The sequence below is a fragment of the Cannabis sativa genome, chromosome X (genome assembly GCF_029168945.1).
Source record: "Cannabis sativa cultivar Pink pepper isolate KNU-18-1 chromosome X, ASM2916894v1, whole genome shotgun sequence".
In the NCBI taxonomy this organism is placed as follows: domain Eukaryota; kingdom Viridiplantae; phylum Streptophyta; class Magnoliopsida; order Rosales; family Cannabaceae; genus Cannabis; species Cannabis sativa.
This window is the reverse complement of record NC_083610.1, coordinates 70,081,294-70,108,232: the sequence shown is the minus strand read 5'-3', so window position 1 is coordinate 70,108,232 and position 26,939 is coordinate 70,081,294.

Sequence of the window (26,939 nt, the reverse complement as noted above, 5' to 3'; positions counted from 1 at the left end):
ACAGGAAAAATTGACTCCATCACCAAGAATATTAAAGCACATCAAACAGTATGTAATAGCTTTATAACACCATTTTCGAGAATAAACAAATTTTACCACAAACTGTGTCAAGCATTAGTGTGTGAAAGTGTAAGCAGGGAACATTGCCCAATTTGTCAAAAAGACTTTTTCTGATAAATTGTACCCATAGGAGGCAATTTGTCACACTACCTCAATGGTAGCCCTTTTCAATGGTAGCGTATCTTCTACATAACTCCTAATTACATAGTTCCAACTTACTCAGAGATGGCTTTCACACATTGAGATAGGTAGCTCTATTCATCCAATGGAGCTTGAACACACAGTTTTTGAACAACATCATTCGAAAATGGTAGCTTACATAACACTGTTTGATGAACCTGAATATTCCTGTGAGGAGTGGACAATTTTCCTGACAAACCTGTATGACATCATAATATTACAACATTAGCAATAAAATAATGACTGAAATTCTTATAAGGTTGAAATTTTCTTCTAGGACAAAGACAAGACATTATGAACTCTAAGACAACTCAAATATCAAGGACTATGGAAAAATAAAAGCATTAAACAGTACAAACCCCTAAGGATTTCCTTTGAGAAATAAATCGGACCGAGTCAAGAGCTTTAGTAAAAATATCTGCAATTTGTTTGCTAGTTTCAACATATTCTAAGACAAGAATTTTATTTTCCACAAGCTCTCTAATAAAGTGATGACGAATGTCTATGTGCTTAGTGCGAGAGTGTTGAACAGGATTCTTAGAAATGTTTATAGCACTAGTGTTATCACAAAAAATGGTTAAAGTTTTCAAATCAAACCCATAATCTGCCATCATTTGTTTCATCCATAACAATTGGGTACAACAACTACCCGCAGCAATGTACTCAGCCTCTGCTGTGGACAGAGAGATTGAGTTTTGCTTCTTGCTATGCCATGAAACCAAATTGTTTCCAAGATAGAAACATCCACCACTAGTACTTTTTCTATCATCAGCATTACACCTCGCCCAATCAGCATCACTAAAGCAAACAAGGTTAGAATTAGTGTCTTTTGAAAACCAAATCCCAAAGTCAATAGTGCTATTTACATAGCGAATTATTCTTTTCACAGCAGAAAGATGGGATTCCATGGGATTAGCCTGATAACGTGCACAAACACCAACACTATAGCAAATATCAGGACGACTAGCAGTAAGATAAAGCAAACTTCCTATCATACTTCGATACAAGGTTTGATCTACCTTTACTCCTTGTTCATCTTTGCTTAATTTCAAAGTTGTGCTCATGGGAGTGTTGGTATGTTTGGCTTTCTCAAGGCCAAACTTTTTCACCAAATTCTTTGCATACTTGCTTTGAGTGACAAAAGTTCCCTCATCTGATTGCTTCACTTGAAGACCGAGAAAATAAGTGAGTTCACCTACCATACTCATTTCGAACTCCTTTTGCATTTGGGAAACAAAAACCTGCACTTCAGAGTTAGAGGTAGAGCCAAACACAATATCATCAACATATATTTGAGCAACAATCACATCAGAATTAATGTTTTTGATGAAAAGTGTTTTATCAACATTTCCTCTCTTGTAATCATGAGAAAGCAAGAATTCAGTTAGACGCTCATACCAAGCACGTGGTGCTTGTTTTAGACCATACAATGCCTTGTCTAACTTATAAACATGATCAGGAAAATGTGGATCCTCAAACCCTTTAGGTTGTTCCACATACACTTCTTCTTTTAACAGCCCATTCAAAAAAGCGGATTTGACATCCATTTGATACAATTTAATACCAAGAATGCAAGCTATGGAAAGAAGTAACCTGATCGATTCCAGTCTAGCTACTGGAGCAAATGTTTCATCAAAGTCAACACCCTCAACTTGAGTGTATCCTTGGGCGACCAACCTTGCCTTGTTTCGAATGATAGTGCCAAACTCATCACTCTTATTTTTGAAGATCCACTTGGTTCCAATGATGTTCACAAACGGTGGTCTTGGAATCATTTTCCAGACTTTGTTTCGAACAAACTGATGAAGCTCATCCTGCATAGCTAAAAACCAATCTTCATCCATTAAAGCTTCTTTTACAGATTTAGGTTCTAAAGAAGAAATAAAACATAAAAATTGAATTATATTGGCATATTTTCTTCTTGTAACCATGCTCTCATCCAAGTTTCCAAGGATGAGATCTGAAGGATGATTCTTTTTAACCCTGGAGGATGGTTCCCTCTGTATTGGATCAGTGATTGAATTTAAAGGATACTCAGTTTCTTTTGTTGTTGGATTTTCTGTAGCAACAGATTCCTGCACAGTAACATCGACGACTGCTTCTGAAGCTTCGCCAGGTTCCTTTTCCTCAGCAGGAGGCTTTTCAAGCAAATCTTCAATCTGTTCTTCTGTGGAAAACTCAGAAAAATCTTTTAGATCATCAACAACAACATTAGCAGATTCCATAACAGTTTGGGTTCTCATGTTATACACACGATATGCCCTACTATTTGTGGAATATCCTAAGAAAACACCTTCATCACTTTTAGAATCAAATTTACCAATGTAATCACAATCTCGTAAAATATAACACTTACATCCGAACACATGAAAGTGACTTACATTTGGTTTCTTACCTTTCCAGATTTCATATGGTGTTTTGTGAGTACCTGGGCGCAAGAATACTCTGTTGATGGTATAGCAAGCAGTGTTAATGGCTTCGGCCCAAAGGCGCTTTGTGAGCTTCTTGCTATTCAACATTACTCTAGCCATTTCTGTTAGAGTACGATTCTTTCTTTCAACCACTCCATTTTGTGGAGGAGTTTTAGGAGCAGAAAATTCATGAGAAATACCGTTAGCTTTACAAAATTCATCATATATGGTATTTTCAAATTCCTTACCATGATCACTCCTAATCCTAACAATTTTGCCAATGTTACAATCTTTTTCAACTCGTAATTTCAAACACAGAGTTTGGAAAGCTTCAAAAGTATCAGATTTTTCTCTCAAAAAATCCACCCATGAGAATCGAGAAAAATCATCAACACAAACAAAAATATACCTTTTACCATTTAAGCTTTCTACCTGGATTGGACCCATTAAGTCCATGTGCAAGAGTTCGAGAACTCTAGAAGTATTCACATCTGGGACACTCTTGTGAGAAATTTTCAGTTGCTTACCTAACTGGCATGGACCACATTTTCCCAATGACTCTTTACCTAATTTAGGTAATCCTCGAACAATCCCTGAAACAGATAATTTTTTCAGATTTTTAAAGTGAATGTGACCAAGTTTTTCATGCCATAGGTCAGTAACATTTTCAATGACAGAATGACAAGTGGCATGCGTAGTGAGAGTATAACAATTATCACTAGATCGCAGCCCTTGTAACACAATTTCATCAAGAATATTATATACATAGCAATGATTGCTATCAAAGCTCACAGTATAACCCTGATCACAAATCTGACTAATGCTAAGTAGATTAGCTTTTAGTCCTTCAACCAACATGACATTTTTTAGTTTAGGAAGCCCTTCGAACTTGAGAGTTCCCATTCCTATGACTTTACCAGTAAGACCGTTACCAAATGTAACTTCTCCACAGTGCATTGGTCTTATGTTCACAAGAAATTCTTTTTCACCTGTCATGTGTTTGGAACAACCACTATCAAAATACCACATGTTAGAAGCAACAGTTTTAAAACAAGTAGAACCTACCAAGCATTTGTTTTTGACAACCCATTTTTGTTTTTGTAAAACATGTTTATTTCCAGTGTAATTAGATTTAAACATGTTATGCATTTAGGTCGAATGTGACCTTTTACTCCACAAAAATGGCAAATAGGAATGAAACGTCTTCCTTTCCCTTTGAAATTGTCAAACTTACCGTGCTGCTTCTTTTCTGTAACAGCAGAGTGCTTTGCTGGCGAGACAGAAACCTGCGAGGTAGAAACAGTTCTTCCAGAAACAAAACTATTAGTGGTATTAGACACAGGTTGATTTGGAACATAACCCAGCCCAGCATGATTGGTTTAGCCAGATTTTTGAATTTTTTCAAAGATGGTGGAACCAGGATTTAGCATTTTAACATTCTTTTTAATGTTATCAATTTCCTTGGTTAAAGAAATAATTTTTGACTCTTTTAAAGACAATTCAGATTCACAACATTTGAGTTTATCTTCCAACTCATTAATGTTGTTACACAAAATTTTATTATCTTTAACCAGGGAGCGATTTTCAGCACTAGTTTCCAACCACTTACCAAACATTACCTTGTAGGATTCAATCATGGAATCCTCATCAATTTCTGACTCATCTGATTCGGATCTGGATTCTTCCTTGTTGTCATTGATTAGGATATTGTTCAAGCAAATGCTTTTTCCTTTTTCCTGCAAATTTCTTGACAAAACACTTGTTAGGACAACTTTTTTTTTTCATCCTCACTACTCTCAGAATCATCACTCCAAGTAACATTCAATCCCTTTTTATTTTTCTTTAAGGTATTAGCACATTCAGATTGAGTGTGACCAAAACCTTCACATTCTCTGCATTTAATACCTTTTTTATTGTTAGATGGAAAAGGTTTAAAGGGATTGTTACCAGAAATGTTACCTTTTGGGTTCTTTGAAAAGAACTTTTTATTTCCACAAGATTTCATGAATTTTTGGAAATTTTTTGCTAATAGAACCATTTCATCATCATTTTCATCATCAGAAACAATATTTTCAGAAGCATTAAAGGCAATACCTTTGCTTTTCTCATTCGAGAGATTTTGCTTACTCTTTTTCTTGATTTGTTGATTCAACTCAAAGGTTCTTAAAGATCCCATGAGTTCCTCAACCTTCATTTTGCCAAAATCTTTCGCCTCTTCCATTGCAAGCAATTTTGTATCAAACCTGTCAGGAAGAACTCGAACAATTTTTCGAACCAAGACAGATTCATCTAGTTTTTCTCCCAAGGCAAAAAACTCATTGGAGATGTCAGATAATCTTTCATAGAAATCATTTAAAGTTTCAGTATCTGACATTCTCAATTCATCAAATCTAGTTTGAAGCATGGTAAATCGTGATCTCTTCACATCAGCAGTACCTTCAAATTGAATTTGAAGGATTTCCCATGCTTCTTTTGCAGATTCACAAGATGAGATTAATTTAATAAAACCTTCACCAACACCATTAAAAATAGCATGTAAAGCCTTATTATTATAACCAGACAGTTTTTCATCTTCAGTGGTCCAACTGAGTTCAGATTTTACCTGAGTATTACCTTTTTCATCATTTTCAGTAGGTTGAGACCACCCTGTAAGAATAGCTCTCCATGCTTTCTCATCTTGCGATTTGATGAAAGCTCTCATCCTGACCTTCCAATAAGGATAATTCGACTCATTCAATAGAGGAGGTCTAGAGATGGAACTTCCTTCTGCAAACAAAGACATCTCACACAAAACAAGTTAAACGGAATAACCTCAAGATCTCACTAAGAATTTAGTGACTTGCTCTGATACCAATTGAAATTCCGTATTTTAATATTCCCAGTTTGACTATTTAATTAAATGATTAATTAAATGCGGAATAATAAAACTGGTACTGAAAACAGTTTTCTGTAGTTACAGAATGCAACTCCGTAACTCCAGAGAAACCCAGAAAAACAAACAGTGCATAAAAGTAAAAACACACAAGATTTTTGTACGTGGTTTCAACAATCCTTTCAGATTGTTACTAGTCCACGGGGCCACGCCCAGAGATAAGATTCATTAGATCGGTATCAAAAATACAAAGTAATTGACTTATGCATAAATAGACTCCCTCTTATTGTATGCCGCAAGCTTGATGTATTCCACCTACTAACCGAATCTTGATAAAACTCCAAGTGCTCGAACTCCCTTCGATCACCTTGAAGAGTGCTTGAATCCTCCCGATTCAAGGCTTAAAGGCTATCTCCCGAAAGCCTATACAACCATCTCCCGAAGGTTGTGTGCTTGTATCCTCCCGATGCAAGACTTCAAAAGCAATCTCCCGAAAGCTTGTAAATACCCTTCTCCCGAAGGTGCACTGATGTTCTTCTTCGTTGTAGACTTGAATACAGACTCAAGACAATACAAACAACAAATAAACAGAGTAAGAGTAGAACAACTCTTCTCTACAAAACAAAGACTCTCTTTTCTAAAGATATGAATGGAATTCAAAGATACAAGAGAGGTACCAAGAGAGGTACTAAACAAAGACACTCTTTCCTTAAGATATGAAAGCAATTCTAAGTGTGTGAAAGAGATACAAAACCTAGCAGCTATAAGATGTATTTATAATGAATATACATCTCATAGACAGCTTACATTCGGTCTGAACAAGACCTCAACCCACTAGAAACTTCCCTAAAATAATTCTTCAATCAGTCCAGGAATTTCCGTTTCTGTACATACAGAATCGTGGGCAGTAACTACAACTTTCCTTTTATAGAAAAGGAAAGTCTAGCTCCGGTTTTCTCTTCAAGAAACCTGATCTAAGAAAATGGGAAACTCAACACAAGATCAGATTACACAGCTGGTTAGATAAAAACGAAATGGGTAACCAAACTTACCATTTTTACCTTTTTTCCAAAAATAGGAAAGCTAGACAACTTTCCTTTCAAGTTTGATTTACACAAATATGGAAACCATATCAATATATGCCAGCCGAAATATACATTAAATAATAAAATATTTTTGTCAATTAAATATGCCAAAAATGGAATTAACACTTTTATTAAGATCTTATAGAAGAACAATTACTTAAATGGATCCTTATTGTCATAAAAGTAAAAAGATCAACATGTTAGGTTTAATTACAATTACTTGAAATGCTGTTAGATAACATTTTTTTTATATATATATTAAGTATGGCTTTGACTATTTCTTAAACCCGCTAATTAGTTAACTATAGACATAGTTTAGTTAATAATTGACGCTGGTAGTTGATGAAGAAAACCAAGTGGTAAATATCTACCTAAACAGACCTAGTGAATGGCCACCCACGTTGGGTAGTAGAACCACCATTATTATGAAAATAAAATACTCTATAATAATTAATTTAATTAATAATAAAAACTAAATGACAATGAGTAGATTAAAACTAGTGTAAATAACAACAAATAAAAGAACTCGCAAAGCCCCAACTTCCCAAACAATCCACTTTGACACATGGAGCCCCATGAGCACAATCCGACCGCCAGCCACTTCCGCCCAACCTCCAAGCTATACCGCAGAAAAGGGAGGAAGAGGAGGAGACTGGCCCGCCTGAGAAGGAATGACCCATGACCCATGACCCGATATATATGTCCTAATTTTAACTTGTGTATCATACATATATATTATATATAAATATAGAAAGCAACTTTTTAATCTTGAGGGAACACATTACCTTCATTGCTATAATCATTACATAGTTTACATAGTTGGATTGGATTGAGCTAATAGTTGTTCATTATTGCAAAGTCAAATTACATTAAAACAAGTCTATAGCACAATTTTTATTCTTATTTTTTTTAAGAAAATAAGTCTAGCTACAGTACATTAATCAAAAGCATACAATACTACATAAAGAAATACATTTATTAAGATATATGTATATGAAGAATGCTAATAGCACTCTCTTATATATTGTATTGTTGTTGATGCACAATTAAGTATCGAGTTTCTTATAATTTAATATATTGATTTTTAAAAAATATCGCTAACCAATTATAAATAACACCTCTAAAAAATCCTAAGTATAAATACTAATTGCTCTAAATATATATATCATATATATATATATGGGTGACTATTCAATGGTTACATTTTTATTGTAACCATATGGTTACATTTTTCTTTAACCTGTAATAGCAGGTTACTAATAGGTAGATGTTGACCGAGATTTTCGGCAACTATTAGAATATAATTATATTAAAGAGCTGTAAGAAAGTGAGATGAAGATTTTTACGTGGTTGGGGCGTTAACGAGCCTTAGTCCACGAGTCTTTGTTATTAATGGATGTATTTAATACAGATTCCACACTTGAGAGAATGTTTTTCTCATAAATACAGAGAATGTTCTTGGTGAGTATTTTCTCTTCTTGCTCTTATGCAACCCAAGATTCTCGACCCCATTAAATGAGCTTTGAGGGGGTATTTATAGTGTTTTGGTGGGGTAATCCCTAGAATTTTTCTTACACATGTATCTGTAAGTATCCATAAAGTTGGGTATTTCCAATGAATATACCACGGGTGATGCATGGTCAAATCCCTAGATGCTGTAGGGTTTTTATGAGGAATGTCCTTTTTGCCTTGTGATTGACGTGACTCTTCGCTGAGTAGCCGTCGCTAGACTTAAATGATCATTACTGTAGCGCTGCTGTTTGGGGGTTGTGCCGTCAGACTTTATTGCGTGTTACAGTCCCAACACGCTTCCTCCCATGCGGCATTAAATGCGACTTGATTGCTCAGGAGAGGCCTGACACATCCCGGAGAGGCTTCATGCTATGCGAGCTTCCGGGAGTACCTTGTATTCCGGGTGTCTCCTCCGGGACCTATGCCCATGGCGCTTCCTTGTGGCGTACAAAGACTTATCAAATATTTACAAGTTATCTGATCCACGTGTCCCATTTCGACTGGTCCACGTATTTTGGGCGAATTCAGGGGCAACATTTACCCCCCAAGCCTTGTTTACTTGGAAAAAATAAACCAAGGCTTCCTTAGGTGCCTCCGGTCGACTCCTCGTTTCCCTGGCTCAAGCCTGGAGCGCGTGGGGACACATTTAATGATGACATTTAATGCAGCGATTTGCTTTTTGCAAGAATGTCTCCGGCCGTCTCCTCGGTCTCCTGACACGAGCTTGGGGCGCGTGAAGGTGCGTCTAATGATGGCATTAAATGCAGCGATTCGCTTTTGCAGAGGTCGATTCGTTTCGCGTCCTTTGATTGATGCGGCGCATTAATGGTGTCAGACGGATACTCAAACGTTTCCACCGCCTTTATGGCAGATTGATCTGATCCGTTGATTTTCGGGAATTCGAATCGTGCATCTCCCCCACCGTGCGATTGGTAGGTGATGACGCCTGTTCCTCATGCGTTTTTGCCTATAAAAGCCACCACCTTTCCTTCATTTCGGTTACTTTCCATTTCTTGCCATTTTTGCTCGAATTTCTCAGAGAGAAAATTCTTCAAAGTAGCACGAACCGACTTAGTACTTAGACGTTTCTTTCAGTTTTCCAGTGTTTGCCTTCGCCAGTTCTTCTCAACTTTTACTCAACCACGTTCAGTACCCCCAGTTCAACGATCTACTGTAAGTTTCTTGCATCCTTATAACATGCTTTCATTTACTTCGTTCGTTTTCTGGGTTCGTACTTCAAGTTCTGAGTGTGTGAGTGTTTTAAGTTCTTTGAGTGCTCTGCTTTATGTTTACTGCTTTAGTTGTAGAATCGCCATTATCATGCCTCTGTTATAATCGTACAGCTTTGTTGAAGAGAACCTTATGTTCTTCGTTCAACAGTTGCTTAGGGCATAAAATGGGTTTTTTTTTCTCTTTTTTTTTTTTGTAAAACCACTTTCTGCGATTTCACTACACCCGACACTTGTTCAGGGAATCTCTCTAGGGTTTCCCATGTGACACGTGTCCGGAGGGGGCCTCTTTCCAGCGGTTAGGGGACCCCCACTCCCTTTTTCTTGACTTAGGGTTTGGTATGGGACCTAACTGCTGGAATTTTCTTTTTCCCTTTTTGTCTTTCGCAGAACACAAAATGTCTGCTTCTGGTTCGAAATCTTTGAAGAAGAAGGGAAAAGACATGGCCACGCTGGAGGAGGTTTCCCTAGGACCTGTGGCCCAGGAGGGGTATAAATCCCGTGCGACTGGGTGGGAAGCGGCCGAGCTTCGATCCACCTTGACTTGTCCTCACCAGCTGGAGAATATCATAGAAGTCGCTGGGATCAAACCCTCCACTTCAGGGACCTATCACCGGCCTCCTCGCGACTCGGAGATGCCTAATCATAACTATGACGGCTTCGGGGCTTGGAGCCAGACTCATTTGATGGCCGGTGCCATGCTCCCGCTTCAAGATTACTTTGTTAATTTCCTTGTATTTGTCGGCCTTGCGCCCTACCAACTCATTCCTCAAGCTTACCGCCTGCTCTCAGGCTTATTTATTTTTTATACCGCCCGCGGCTGGGGGTCTCCCAGCCCGGCGGAAATTTTGTATTTTTACGAACTTGTATCCGTCCCCAAGAAAGGGGACAAACTTAAGGATGGTTTTTATGGGTTCCGGATCCACCCTGCTAACGAGGGGGTGGTTCCGTATAATAGGCAGACTCACGTTAAGGAGTACCGTCACCGCTTTTTCTTCTCCTCCGGGTTCAGGGCCGTGGACCACCCGGAGCTTCTCACGGAGTGGGTGCGGATCCCACCTTACCAGCGGACGCCTCCTACTCAGGCTTTCCTCCGCAGGGCCCAGGCCTTTGCCTCCTATGACCGCGCCGATCTTGATGTCGGGGGCCTAGTCACCACGGAGAATTGTAGGAAGGCCAAACTTATCCTTTCTCACCAATCCGTGGAGGACTCCAACCACTCACGGGTCATCTGCCCCAACGTGAGGGCGCCGGTTGCGGAGAAGGCCTTCCGGGATGAGCTCATTGCCACGGCAGAGAAGAAGTACCAAGATTATCTCTACCGGAAGGCCCAGGAGAAAGCATACTCTCAGGCTCAGGCTGCCTCTGGGAGAGGACTCCGCGTGGGGAGTCCGGTGGTGCGAAGGAGCCAAGCCATTGCCGGGAAGTCCGAAGCTAAATTTTTTGGCAAGATTCTTCAAGAAGAGATTGGGGATCGTCCTGCCAGGAGGCCCCTTCGTATTGAAGATTCTTCCGAGAAGCAAACTTCCCGGCCACAGCCTTCGGTCCCCGAACCAAACTCGGGGGCTCCCGGTGCTAGCACCTCCGGTGCCGGCGGTAAGTCTCCCTTGATAATTCGTTATGTTCCTTCCGTTGATGAATACACCAGTCGTAGACCCGTAGGGTTCGACGATCGTCTTCGTAGATTTAAGATGCCGTCGACCCGGTGGGGGGATCGTTTGAAGGAATTTTATTTTTTGAACTTAGGAGATTACCTAGGTCGGTCCCGGATGGGCTCCGGCCCTCCGGAACCTATTCCCTTAGGGCCATCAGCTTACATAACGTCCAGCTGGTTCCGTCCCTCGGACAGTTATCTCGGAGATGACGCCACCAGCATTAAAGTTCAGGACTTTGCTAGGGCTGAATTAGGAAGTTCGGGTAGGAGTAGCTTATTTGTTACGTCTTGTATAAGCGGTTCCTCACAGTCTTCTAACACTTGCTTATTTTGTGAATCAGGTATCTCCATGGATGCCATCCTGGACCAGCTTGCTGGAGTTCATACTCCCGTGGCTCCTTCGGCCTTTACCTCTTCTCCCCCGGCCCCTTCCCTGAAGGTTTCTTCCAGCTCTCCCCCTGACACTATTGACTTAGTGGATGACGAGGAGGTGCTCCCGGGAGAAGGCCAAGAGAAGGGATGGGGCTTCTCGGAGGGAGCCGCTGAGGGTGCGGGAGAGCCCCGAGCCCTTCCGGAGGAAGCTGAGGAGGGCGAAGAGGAGCCTGAGGTGGCTCTGATTCGTAAGCGCAAGGGCAAGATGATTGCCCAGGATGAGCCGAAGAGGCCTCGGAGAGCCGACACTCCTGCTCATGGTCTGGACGGCGGGGTCTCCCCGATGGAGGAAAATCCTGCTCCTCCCAACATCGAGCTTACCCCGATTCCGGGGGACGAGGTGAGGCAGGAGCTTCGCATAGCCAAACACAACTATGCCATGGATGAGTACTCCCGGGGGTATGCCGAAGTGGAAGCCCTTAGGAGGATTCTGCGAGCTGAGGTTGAGGCGAGCATCAACCACCCGGAATACCAGGATCCGTGGGACCTTAATCTGGACCCCTTATCGGACTGGTTCCGTCGCTTTCTAGGGCCTACCTTGGCTCCTTTTGCCGCGGAGATGACCGGCGAGTTCGCATCTCAGCTCACCCGTTGCGCGCCTAATCGGTTTGCCACTTGCGCTTCCCTGAACTCCATCTTCCAGGTCCAGGACCTCAGCCATTCTCTCACGGTGGTAAGTACTTTGCAATTTTTGCTTTTCCTTTTATTGTTTGTATTTTATTTATTCCTTTGAGGAACTTCTCCTTCTTATCCTTGCATTATGGTTCAGCTTGCTGCTGAAGCTGGCCGCCTCTCCAAGAACATCATAAACCATGGCTTCGCTCTGTCCGACTTTGGGGACATGAATGATGTCAGGAAGGTCCTTCAGGACCTCACAGCGGAGAGGCAGATTTACCAGGAGGCTGCCGAGCGCCAGGAGGCGGCTGCCAAGGCCAAGGAAGAGGAGGCCAAACGGAGGGAGGCTCAGGCGGAGGCCATGATCCGGGACGAGGCTCAGCGGAGGGACAAGATGGAGGCCCATCATCAGGAGGAACTAAGGGCTCAAACCGAGGTTGCTGAGAAGGCCAGGCTAGACCTCTGGGAGGCCAGGGAGGCTTTGGATGAAATGGTCGCCAAAGTGAGATCTTTAGAGGAAACTCACCAGGCGGACATAGAGTCCAAGGCCGCTCTAGCTGCGGAGCTGAAGGAGCTTAGGGATTTCAAAGAACAATCCACCGGGAAGGCCAAGAGGGCCGAGCTCCTCTCTCCCGTTTCCTGCGCCCGGTGTCCGAAGCGCTTCGATGATGGTGTCTACATGGCTTGGTCCACCAATGATCAGAATATCAAGCTTGCTTTTTATCCCAAACCCGAGGAAATGATTGCCAAATTTCGGGAAAAGAAGAAGAAGCTTGATGCCGCGCTAGAGGCGCGTATTGGACCTCGCCTTCCTCCGCGGGCTGACTGAGCTGCCGTACAACTGACCAAGATTCCACCCGCTTCTTTTATAACTCTTTTTTTTTTGTTTGTACATATTTGCTGCTGCCTTAGAACAATTTACATATAGGTAGCAGCTTTTATTTGAAGGGGAGACAATTATATTTTAAGGCCTGTCCCCGGGCCGTTTATATGTATATGACCTGCCCTTTGGGCTAGGATATTTTTTTATGCGATCTTTTTTTTTTTGTCACACTTATGTTTTTTGACCTGTCCTTTGGATCAGGGTTTTTATACTTATGCTTTTTATTTTTGTGCATACTCTTTGACCTGCCCTTTGGGTCAGGATATTTTACTTAGTTTGTTTTTTGTTTGTTCGTGCAGTATACCCTAGTACCCCCCTGAGTGGAATAGAAACTTTGTTTTTAAGGCACTCAGTTTTATTTAATATAGAGGAGGTATACATTTGGACGGTACAAACCCTTTGAACAAAATCTAAGTTTTAATTCGCTACTGGTAATATTTTCTGAGGTGATCGGCATTCCAGGCTCTTGGGACGGTGGTTCCGTCCATTCTTTTTAGTTTGTAAGTGCCAGAACCGATCTCGTCCTCGATCTCATATGGTCCCTCCCAATTTGGTCCAAGTACCCCCACTCCGGGTTCTTGGGTGGCTGGAAAAACCCTTCTTAGGACCATATCCCTAATAATGAATTTTCTGTTTTTAACCTTGGAGTTAAAATACTTGGTCACCTTCTTTTGATAAGCAGCCATCCGTATTTGAGACTCATCCCGGAGTTCTTCGACTTGATCCAAAGCTTCTTGGAGCAGTGCCTGATTAGTGGCGGGATCGTAAGTCGTCCTCCTGTGGGATGGGAATAACGTTTCCACCGGGACCATTGCTTCACAACCGTACGCCATTGAGAACGGCGAGTGGCCGGTTGTGGTTCTGGGGGTCGTCCAGTAGGCCCATAATACCCTTGGCAATTCTTCAGACCAGTTATTTATACAGGCCAGCAGCTTCTTCTTCAAGGTGACCTTTAGGATTTTATTGACCGCTTCCGCCTGGCCGTTTGTTTGAGGTCTGGCTACCGCGGAGAAGCTTTTCACTATTCCGTGTTGGTTGCAGAAGTCAGTAAATTCCTCGCAATCGAATTGCTTTCCATTGTCTGAGACTATTTTGTGAGGCAAGCCGTATCGACACACTATGTTTTTGATAACAAAGTCCAATGCCTTCTTAGCAGTTATTGTCTTCATAGGCTCAGCCTCTGTCCATTTGGTGAAGTAGTCTACTGCTACTATTGCATACCTTACCCCTCCTTTTCCCGTAGGTAGAGACTGTTGGAAATTATTTTACCAGGATCTTAGATCTACTCACAAGTATGTTTATTAACATCCTAAATATGAACTTTCTAAAACGATAAATTAAACACATATAAAGTTTAAGAAACCTTACATTGGGTGCAAAATTTAATTATAATGACTCCTTCCGTTCGTATCTCTAACCCTTGATTCCTTTCGTAGAAAGGCAGTATTATCAAGATCCGAACCCGGATCTTCTTCTCGAATCCTTGATGCCGAATCTCCTTTCGTCGTTGATCTTTCTTCACAATCTTCCTCACTATGATTGAGGTATTGCTTGATGTGTGTGGGCACTACTCTAATCACTAAGAGAGGTTCGAAATTTTGAGGAAGAAAAGAGAGAGAGAGTGGCGGCTAGAGAAGAGAGTGGAGGCTAGGTTTTTCTGATTCAGAAAGTGTAATTTTCCTGAAGCCTTCACTATCTATTTATAGCATTCCTTCTAGGGTTTGATTTGAATTATATGGCATTAAAATAATGAAAAAATCATTTAAAAAAGATAACATAAGTGGCCGGCCCTAGGCTAGGTGGACTGGGCCTTGATTTTTGCAATTTTGCAATTTTACCACTTTTGTATCTGATTTTCTCAAAAATGCCAATTTCCTAATTCAATCATTTAAATGCCAATTCTAACTATTTAATAACTATAAATAATTATTAAATAATATTGTCATTTATCATATTTATTAATTGCACCATACAAAGTATCACAATTAACAAATATACCCCTGTTAACTCTTTCTTTACAATTTCGCCCTTACTTAGTGAAAATTTCACAAATAGACATAGTCTAATTTGTGAATTATAATTGATTAATCAAAACCAATTACATGAGTCTTACAAACAATATTATCTCAACTAAACTGGGGGGACCATGGGTCTAACTAACCGAGCTTCCAATAAGTAGATCAAGAATTTAGCACTAAAATTCACTAACTTATTAATTCTTCGTTGAATCCACGCATAGAACTTAGAATTGCACTCTCAGTATATAGAATGCTCTATATGTTCCACCATATAGACACATCATTAGTTATCCATTGTTATAATCCTAATTTGATCAATGATCCTCTATATGAATGATCTACACAGTAAAGGGATTAAATTACCGTAACACCCTACTATGCATTTTATCCTTAAAACTCTTGACCCCGTATAAATGATATTTCAAACTCTTATGTGAAATGAGATCTCCACCATTTATTTTCGTTTGGCCAAGCTCGAAGGAAATCATCCTTTGCTTACTATTTGCCGTATAGAAGCTATGCATTCCATGTTTATGCTAGCGCTCCCACTCAATTGCACTACCGTGTTCCCAAAATGTACGTATCACCCCGACCTAAAAGTAGGCTTAACTAACAAATCAAAGAACACGAATAGCCTTTCAAGATTGAGCCTAATCATAACAGATTAAGATCATTCGATCTAGGATCAACTTGGCGATATTGACTTGAACAGATTTTACGCGTAACTTTAATTAAATCTAAATCAAAGTTCAATATCTATCCCCTTCCAATGCATACTCCATGCATCCAACTCCGAGCTTTACTTTAACCAATGTTCGGAAAGAACATAGCATTTCTCCAAATGCAAGGAAACTCTTGTTGTAGATTATCATATCGCAAAAACCCCGTGTCCGATAAATCTAGGAAACTTTATTCACATAGTCATGTTTACTTTCCAATGTGATGACAAGACAATAAACATGATCAAGTATGTGAAAAGGGTTTAAGATGAATTTATAAATCAATTAGACAAGCAATTGATAAAGTGAGCCAAAACATACACAAATGAATGAAAAATACTTCGTTTCTTTATTGATGTTGAATAAAATAGATTACATTGAAACGGAGTTTTATTTAGTGGCATAAAACCTAACAAACTCCCACTTGCACTAATATAAAACTAATTAGTACATATCAATTAATCCTAAATTCTCGACGGTGCTTTTCAAAGGCCGTCACTTCGCCAAGACTTTGGTAAATGGATCAGCCTAGGTTGTCCTCTCGTGTCAACTTTCTCAACTAGTACGTCCCCTCTTGCCACGTATTCTCCGATAATGTGATACTTCCTTTCAATGTGTTTGCTTCTCTCAGTGGCTTCGAGGTTCTTTACCGTTTGCTATTGCTCCATTGTTATCACAGTAGCAGTACCGCAGGCTTTTCCATTCCAGAATAACTCCTATGCCGGTGAAGAACTTTCTTAGCCGTACAAGTTCTTTTGCATAGCCTTTCGCCGTCGCTATGTATTCGCCTTCCATAGTTGAGTCCGATATTGCGGTTTGTTTAGCACTTCTCCAAACCACCGCTCCACCCCCAAGAGTAAACACCATCCTGCATGTTGATTTCCGTCTTCAAGACTTGCCCGGAAATCCGAATGCTGTAGCCTATGGGATTTAAAGCACCACCCTCGTAGACTAACACAAGATTCCTTGTACTCTTTAAGTATTTCGTAATATACTTAACTCGCATTCCAATGTTCTCGCCCCGGATTAGACCGATACCCGCTCACGATTCCAACAAAGATAATCGTATGTCGTGCCAAGTGCATAACATTGCATACATTAGACTTCCAACTCGCAGAGGCATAGGAATTTTCGCCATGTCCTCTATCTCGAGGACCGCCTGCGGATCGTTCCTTAGATAGACGAATACCATATCTAAGGCATGTTTGCCCCATTGGTGTTGCTCATGGAGAATCTCTCTAAGACTTTGTCTATGTAGGTCGTTTGAGAGAGAGCAAGAGATCTCGTTCTTCCGGTTTCTTATAATCCGAATACCAAGAACATAGGCCGCTTCACCCAAATCTTTCATATCGAATCGAGTGTCGAGCCATTCCTTAACGTGAGTCATTTTCTTGACATTGTTTCCAATGATCAAAATGTCATCAACATAAAGGACCAGGAATACTACTATTTGGTCTTCCTTGAGTTGGTAAACACCAGGTTCATCTTCATTCCGAAGAAAGCCGTAGGTTTTGATGATTTCATCAAACCTCTTGCTCCATGAGCGAGAAGCTTGGCTCGAGTCCATAGATAGACCCGTTTAACTTGCAAACTTTCTTTCTTGCCCAGAAGAACATAACCTTCGGTTGCTCCATATAGATGGTTTCTTCAAGTACCCCATTAAGGAAAGCAAGCTTTGACATCCATTTGCCGTATTTCATAATCGAAAGCAGCCTATGGAGAGAAGAATTCGATGGATTCAGCATGGCAACAGACTAAAAGTTTCCTCATAGTCCACGCCTTCTCTTTCGGGGTATAACCCTTGGCTACAAGTCTAGCTTTGAAAGTTTCGACTTCGCCTCCAGCCTCCTCTTTTCTTCTTGTAAACCCACTTGCATCCTATCGATGATAGTCGTCAGTGCGTCTACATATTCCCGTACTTTGTTCTTTTTCATGGAATCCATTTCGAATCCATTCCGCCGACCATCGTTTCCGTTGCGACTAGCCATTGCCTCGTTTATAGGTTAATGGATCGTCATCAATACCGTCACCTACGACCATATTGATTTCACCATCCAAGCCATAACGAGCAGTTTTGTTGAAACTCTCCCACTACGACGAGGTATGGTTGTCTTCCGACCGTAAACTTTAGTAAGAGATTTCGCCTTGTTCAACCGAATGGAGCGGGATCGTGCCTTCTTCACGAGTGGAAGAGGACGAACATTGGAAGGACTTATATCTCGATAGCAATTCCTCTAGAACAACTTTACTTTTCGGTTTGTAGTCTTTAATATAGTTCTCTTCAAGGAAAGTAGCATTTGTAGAAACAAACACTTTATTATCCCGTGACTATAAAATAGTCCACCCCTAGTCTCTTTAGAATTTCCAACAAACATGCATACTTCGTACGTGATTCAAGTTTGCCTTCTTTCTTTCTTAAGACATGAGCAAATGGCACCCCCAAATTTCCGTAATGGCGCAAACTAGGTGTTTGACCATTCCAAAGTTCGACGGTGTCTTAGGACTCGCTAGATGGAACAACATTTAAAATGTCATTTGCCATCCGTATAAGATATCCCCGTAAGGACGTAGACGAGTTGAATAACTCAAGATAGACCTAACCATTTCCAAAAGAGTGCGATTTCTTCTTTCGCAACTCCATTTTGTTGTGGAGTAGCGTTGTATTGGGATTCAATTCCAAGTTCAATTAAATGATCTTTGAACCGCATATCCATATATTCTCCACCCCTACCGCCCGCAAGATCTTTAATGATTTACCTAATTGGTTTTGGGCCAAAGCATGAAATTCTTGAAACTTTTCAAACGTTTCGCATTTCTTTTGCATTAGGTAAAGAAAACTATATCTAGAGAAATCGTCAATGAAAGTGACAAAATACTCATAACCACTCCTGGCTTTGACATTCAAAGGTCCGCGTACATCGAATGCACTAACCCTGTAGGATTTTGGCACGCTCTCCCTTTGCAGAAAGAACGTTTAGTCATTTTTCCTTCTAGTGTGACTCGCATACCGGCAGCTCACCTAGGACGACATTTTTTAATGGACCGTCTTTGGTGAGCCTATCGAGTCTATCAAAGCCTATATGACCTAAACGTAAATGCCATAGATAAGTTTGATCATCATTATCAATCTCTTTTCTTTTAGGTTTCTAGGTCTAGCTACACCGAAAAGTTCACTATTTAGTGAGATTTGAGTACTCGGTCTTAAAACATAAAGCCCTTTGTTCCATTATAGCAACACATATTTGAAATCCATTACGAGAAATTGAACAATTTGTACTCGAAAAATTCAATATATAAGATTGTGTTTGCAAACATGAGACACTAATCAAGTTTCTACTAAAGTTTGGAATAAATAAAACATTTTCTAAAATTAAAAATTTTTGTTGAAACTTGATGCGGGCTTTTCCTCTAGCTTTGACCGATACTAATTCGCCATTGCCAACTTTAAGTCCGTAACTCTCCCGGAAGTAGATTTTCCCAAAGTTTCAAGCAACCGCTGAAGAACATACATGGTTAGTAGACTCGCAATCAACAATCCGTATGGATTTGTCGTTCTCTAAAACACATGATTCAAAGACAAAAGCATTACCTTCGTTTGAATTGTTTAAGCCCGGGACATCGTTCTTCATGATGACCCTTTCCATTACAATTCGAACATAGAAGATTATGTCCGATAATTGTACTTGAAGAAGCAGCTTTGCGTATCCTTCATACCTAGTCCTTTTCCTTCGATTGTTGATTGCAAACCTGTGGGGACCCATTGCAATCAAGTTCCGTTCATGGGCTCGTACCCCGTTTCGAGTTTGTCCATGTCTGGAGGAGTTAGAATTGTTGATCATATAAGAGATAACAAATTCATAATACTCCGGAGGAAGACTATTAAGGATAAGTTGGACCCATTGTTCTCTTGATAAATCAATTCCCGTAGATTTGCCTTTTGGAATTTCGCATTCATCATCAACAAAGTGTGCGAGTTAATGCAACTACCAGATGCATTTTCACACTATAGAGTTCTTTTGCTAAGATAAGTAACCAAGAGAGATCTGGGTGTGGGTTATTCATAATGACACTACAACACATCAATAAAACAGAAGTAAGGTTTTGGCTCATAAATTCATACACAATTTAGAAAATAGCAAGTAATTACATATGTTATAGAAATACTAAATCTAACATAGTTTATTTTCCAAGGTATTTCAACAAACTGACACAGTGTCCCGTTTAGGCGAGAGTCAAAGCATCATTCATTGAATAGAGTTGTCAGCTCATCTAAAATGATAAACATTCTAGCAACCTTTTATTCGATCAAGATTTGAATTCAGCGTTGTCCCGTTTAGGCGAGAGTCAAGGCAATTCTATCTTATGAGCTTCCACCATTGTTTCATAACTTGCAAGTCAAGTATGGTCGCCACCATTAGGGTGATCTATACCATACAAAACACTTACAAACTACTTATCATGCGAGGTTAAACGGTGCGAAATTGCTAATGAACGTTCCTCCATTAGGGAGGATTACTCACTAAAACAAACACGGTGTAAAACCCACAATGGAGATCGAATGTCTCTTGATTAAAAGCTCATTATTTAAAAAAAAATATATATGTATTTTGTATAATCATAATATTCGATATTATAATAATGAAAAATTACAAATTAAAGTTGGTTTAATTAAAATCAACTTTAATTAATTTTCAATTATTATTTAAATTTGAAAAATAAATTCAAATAAATATCGAATAAGTTCCATAATATAATAATGAAAAATTAAAAATCAAAATTGATTTAAAAAATCAACTTTAATTAATTTTCAATTATTATTTAAATTCAAAATTTGAATTTTAAATGGAACAAATTTGAAAATATCTTGTTTAAGTTGTTTTAGAAAGAATCTAAAAAATCAACTTAAATATCTTTCAAATCAGATTTAATTAAATTCAAAATTAAGTTGTAACCACTTAATTTTGTAGATATTTTAAGTTAAATATTCAAAAAAAGATATTAACCTAAAAATATCTAAGATATTCCATTTTAAGTTAATATTTGAAAAATATCAACTTAAAAAATATCTAAAGAATCTTAATAACCAATTCCTAAAATTCCTCAACTTAATTTAAAATTTTGAATTCAAAAGATATTCAGATTTAAGTTGGTTAGTTATGTATAACTAAATATCAACTTAAATAGGAATATTTAATGAAAAATTTAAAATAAGTTCCAGAAAGAATCTAGATAGTTATAATTCTATATTTAATTAAATACAAGAAAATACATATAGTTTAGCTTAGAATATTAAATTCTTTAAACTATGATTTTCTAAATTAATTTCAAAATAAATGAAATTAATTATGTTGCTAATTCAATTTTAATTAGGTTAAACTAGTGTAATTAACCCTAGTACAAGCCATTCAAATCGTGCAAATGGGCCTTCACAATCGGGGGTAGTTTCAGTGTGAGGGGGTGCCGGGTTCGCATGTCGTACCCACTTCTATGGCTCCCAACTCTCACACAAGGCCCAAAAGAGAGGAATTTAACCTTAATAAGAACAACTGTTATTAATTGAATAGGCCCAAAAGCTAAATGGGCCTAAATAAATCCTATCAATAATTATGATAATTTATTTTAGCAACATTAACCTATATGCATCTATAATAAAATTAAACACATAGGCTCACACAGGCACACTTTGGATGGGTCCTATCATGTTGCTAGTGTCATACACAAACATGAAAGAAGATTGTAAATTATACCCGTTACAAATTATTATCTCGACCAAGGGAGCCATCGATCATTAGATCCGGCAAAAGGTAACCATGGCTATGTGCAATCAAGTAATAATAGGTTTTGAAAACTTACACATAAGTTAAAACACATACTCGCAAATGTGGTTAGCCGGATAAGCTGAAGTAGTTTTTTTTTTTTTTTTTTTTATAATAAATTTCGAATAAATAAATAATTAAATAAAAATTTAATATTAAAAAAAATTTCGGAATTAAAAAATAAATTTCGAAAATTTAAAAAAAAATTTAAAAAAAAATCAAACCTACTTTTTATCTTATATCTATTTAAAATTACATGATTATAATTATCTTATTTTAAATAAGGTCAAAATATCTTTTAAAATATTTATAAAAAACTGACCTTAAATTAAAAAAAATAAAATATAATCAAATTTAAAAATAAGATAGGTTTTTAAGCAAAAAGATAAATACTAATCCTATTCGAATTCAAATTACACTAATATCTTGAATTAATTTAAAAAAAAAATTAATTCAAAATGATAATTAGAATTGAATTAGGAATAGTATTAGTATATATACAAAACCATACAAAAATTTGGAAGTTAATTCCATGAAAAGGTATGAAAAATTGAAGAAAAAGGGAAAAAACCGAAACTGTACGGACAGTTCTCGCGATCGCGTAAAATTCTCAAAGACAAAGCCCCGATTTTGTCAAATCTTCAAAAAATCATAACTAATTCAAATAAAATCCAAATTGAGTTCTGTAAAAGGCTAACTTGCTTAATTTTTTTCCATACTATCCAATAAAAATAATTACAGAATCGAAATCAGAATTATTTATCACGAAAATTTAACAAACATCAATCATTCATCAAATAACACTCAATACAACATGATACCATCCAAAGAACATACAAACAATCGTTTTAAAGTCCAAATTTCATGTAAGTAAATCAATTACCATGGCTCTGAGGCCAGTTGTTGGAAATTATTTTACCAGGATCTTAGATCTACTCACAAGTATGTTTATTAACATCCTAAATATGAACTTTCTAAAACGATAAATTAAACACATATAAAGTTTAAGAAACCTTACATTGGGTGCAATGCTCTAATTATAATGACTCCTTCCGTTCAGATCTCTAACCCTTGATTCCTTTCGTAGCAGAGTATTATCAAGATCCGAACCTCGGATCTTCTTCTCCGAATCCCCGATGCCGAATCTCCTCGTCGTTGATCTTTCTTCACAATCTTCCTCACTATGATCGAGGTATTGCTTGATGTGTGTGGGCACTACTCTAATCACTAAGAGAGGTTCGAAATTTTGAGGAAGAAAAGAGAGAGAGAGTGGCGCTAGAGAAGAGAGTGGAGGCTAGGTTTTTCCGATTCGTAAAGTGTAATTTTCCCCGAAGCCTTCACTATCTATTTATAAGATTCCTTCTAGGGTTTGATTTGAATTATATGGCATTAAAATAATGAAAAAATCATTTAAAAAAGATAACATAAGTTGGCCGGCCCTAGGCTAGGTGGACTGGGCCTTGATTTTTGCAATTTTGCAATTTTACCACTTTTGTATCTGATTTTCTCAAAAATGCCAATTTCCTAATTCAATCATTTAAATGCCAATTCTAACTATTTAATAACTATAAATAATTATTAAATAATATTGTCATTTATCATATTTATTAATTGCACCATACAAAGTATCACAATTAACAAATATACCCCTGTTAACTCTTTCTTTACAATTTCGCCCTTACTTAGTGAAAATTTCACAAATAGACATAGTCTAATTTGTGAATTATAATTGATTAATCAAAACCAATTACATGAGTCTTACAAACAATATTATCTCAACTAGTGGGGGGACCATGGGTCTATATAACCGAGCTTCCAATAAGTAGATCAAGAATTTAGCACTAAAATTCACTAACTTATTAATTCTTCGTCGAATCCACGCATAGAACTTAGAATTGCACTCTCGCATATAGAATGCTCTATATGTTCCACCATATAGACACATCATTAGTTATCCATTGTTATAATCCTAATTTGATCAATGATCCTCTATATGAATGATCTACACAGTAAAGGGATTAAATTACCGTAACACCCTACTATGCATTTTATCCTTAAAACACTTGACCCCGTATAAATGATATTTCAGCTTATGTGAAATGAGATCTCCACCATTTATTTTCGTTTGGCCAAGCTCGAAGGAAATCATCCTTTGCTTACTATTTGCCAGATAGAAGCTATAGATTCCATGTTTATGCTAGCGCTCCCACTCAATTGCACTACCGTGTTCCCAAAATGTACGTATCACCCTGACCTAAAAGTAGGCTTAACTAACAAATCAAAGAACACGAATAGCCTTTCAAGATTGAGCCTAATCATAACAGGATTAAGATCATTTGATCTAGGATCAACTTGGCGATATTGACTTGAACAGATTTTACGGTAACTTTAATTAAATCTAAATCAAAGTTCAATATCGGTCCCTTCCAATGCATACTCCATGCATCCAACCTGAGCTTTACTTTAACCAATGTTCTGGAAAGAACATAGTATTTCTCCAAATACAAGGAAACTCTTGTTGTAGATTATCATATCAGTAAAACCCTGTGTCTGATAAATCTAGGAAACTTTATTCACATAGTCATGTTTACTTTCCAATGTGATGACAGCACAATAAACATGATCAAGTATGTGAAAAGGGTTTAAGATGAATTTATAAATCAATTAGACAAGCAATTGATAAAGTGAGCCAAAACATACACAAATGAATGAAAAATACTTCTGTTTCTTTATTGATGTTGAATAAAATAGATTACATTGAAACGGAGTTTTATTTAGGGCATAAAACCTAACAGAGACCCGATGAGATCTATTCCCCAGACCGCGAAGGTCCAGGGGCTGGTCATCAAGGTGATCTCATTTGGAGGAGCTCTCGGTATGTTCGCGTACCTTTGGCACGAGTCACACTTTTGGACATAGTCTATACAATCTTTTTTCATTGTTGGCCAGAAGTACCCTTGCCTCAATATTTTCTTTGAGAGGCTGGGTCCTCCCGTATGATCTCCACAGAACCCTTCATGGACCTCTAGCATGATTTGTCTGGCTTCAGGGTCCGATACACACCTTAAATAAGGCATGCTGAGTCCTCTCCGGTAGAGAATTTGGTCCATCATTACATAACGATGAGCCTGATACCGAATCTTTCGAGACAGTGCCCTCTCTTGGGGCAACTCACCTGTGGTTATGTATTTTATGATGGGGACCATCCAGCTGGGTTCTTGCCCAACCGTTAGTGTGGTCTCTTCTATTTTGATGCTTGGCTCTGCCAAGCGTTCCACTGGTACTACCCCCAGCTCTTCGATTTCACTATCCGAGGCTAACTTAGCCAGACAGGCCGCATGAGCGTTCTTCTCTCGGGGGATTCTTTCTATTCTATAGTCCGCGAACTCGTGGAGCAGTTCTCGGACTATTGTTACGTACGCGGCCATCCGCTCGCCGCGAGTTTGGTATTCTCCGGATACTTGGTTTACGACCAGTTGGGAGTCACTGGCCAATTTCAGCCCTGCTATCAAGGCTTCATATTCGGCTTCATTGTTTGAAGCTGTGAAGTTGAATCGGAGTGCTGCCTGGAGCCGTAATCCAGTAGGTGATATCATAGCCACTCCGGCTCCCGAACCGTTCTCATTAGAAGCTCCGTCTACAAACACCCTCCAAGTGGGGATTGGCGGTACCGGCGTATCAGCTGTTGCCTCGGCTTCATTACATTCAGTAATGAAGTCTGCCAAGGCTTGGCCTTTTATGGAAATCCGGGGTACGTAATGTAAGTCGAATTGACTCAGCTCCATCGCCCACTTGAGGAGTCTTCCGGATGCTTCAGGCTTCTGGAGAACTTGCCGGAGCGGATGGTTGGTCAAGATTTTGATCGGATGGGCTTGGAAGTATGGCCTCAGCTTCCTTGATGCCATCAGGAGGCAGAATACTAATTTTTCAATGACCGGGTACCTTGTCTCGGCCCCTATCATGCGCTTACTGACGTAGTACACGGGGTGCTGAGTTTTTTCTTCCTCCCGGACCAGGGCAGCGCTGACCGCGTACTCGGAGACGGCCAAGTAAAGGAACAAGTCTTCTCCAAGGACAGGTTTCGACAGGATAGGAGGTTTGGCCATGTGGTCTTTTAACCTCTTAAATGCCTCCTCGCATTCATCCGACCATTCGAACTTTTGGCATTTCTTCAATACGTTGAAGAAGGGTATGCACTTGTCCGTGGATCGTGAGATAAAGCGGCTTAGTGCGGCTACCTTTCCGGTCAAGCTCTGTACGTCTTTATGCTTCTTGGGGGATGGCATGTCCAGGAGAGCTTGGATTTTCTCCGGGTTTGCTTCGATCCCCCTTTGGCTGACTATGAAGCCTAGGAATTTTCCTGACTTGACCCCAAAGGTGCACTTTTTCGGGTTGAGCTTCATACCGTATCTCCGGATGACTTCGAAACATTCTTCTAAGTCGCTTGCATGGCTGTTGCATGCTTTGGATTTGACGAGCATGTCGTCTACATATACCTCCATTTTTCGTCCCAGGAGGCTTTTAAACATCCGGTTAACCATTCTTTGATAGGTTGCTCCGGCGTTTTTCAGTCCGAAAGGCATGACTAGGTAGCAGTATACCCCCTTATCGGTTCTGAAGCTAGTGCATTCCTGGTCTGCCGTATGCATTTTTATTTGGTTGTACCCAGCATAGGCATCCATGAAAGACAGCAGCTTAAATCCGGACGTGGCGTCTACCATCTGGTCGATCCTGGGTAGCGGGAAGCAGTCCTTTGGGCAGGCTTTGTTTAGATCTGTGAAATCTATACAAACCCGCCAAGTCCCGTTCGGCTTGGGCACCAGGACCGGATTGGCCAGCCATTCCGGATAGTACACGTCGCGGATCATGCCACTGGACAAAAGTTTGTCCACCTCTTTCTCTAAGGCCTCGGCTTTCACCGAGTCGAGCGGGCGTCTCTTTTGCTGTACAGGGGGCATGTCCGGGTTGACATTGAGTACATGGGTGATGACATGAGGGCTTATGCCGGTCATGTCTTCTTGGCGCCATGCAAAGATGTCGATGGCGCCCTTCAGTGTTTTTATTATTTTGTCTTTTTCCTCCGGATCCAGGCTTTTCCCTATCTGGAGTACTTTAGTGGAGTCGTCGTCGCACACTGGTATTTCTTCGACGTCCTCCATTGGTTCCACGACCCTTTCGGACCCTATGCGAGGATCCAGCTCATCCTCTTCAGCCTTCTCTATTTCAGGGGATTCCCGGACCATGAGTATAGGTAGGTGGGTGGCAACATTGTAACACTGCCTAGCCTCTCCCTGATTTCCCCTCACAGTTCCGACTCCGGCTTCCTGGGTAGGGAATTTCAGGCACAGGTGTCGGATTGAAGTAATCGCACCAAAGTCGACTAGGGCCGGTCGGCCTAGGATCGCGTTGTAGGCTGTTGGACAGTCTACCACCACGAAGGTGCAATACTTAAA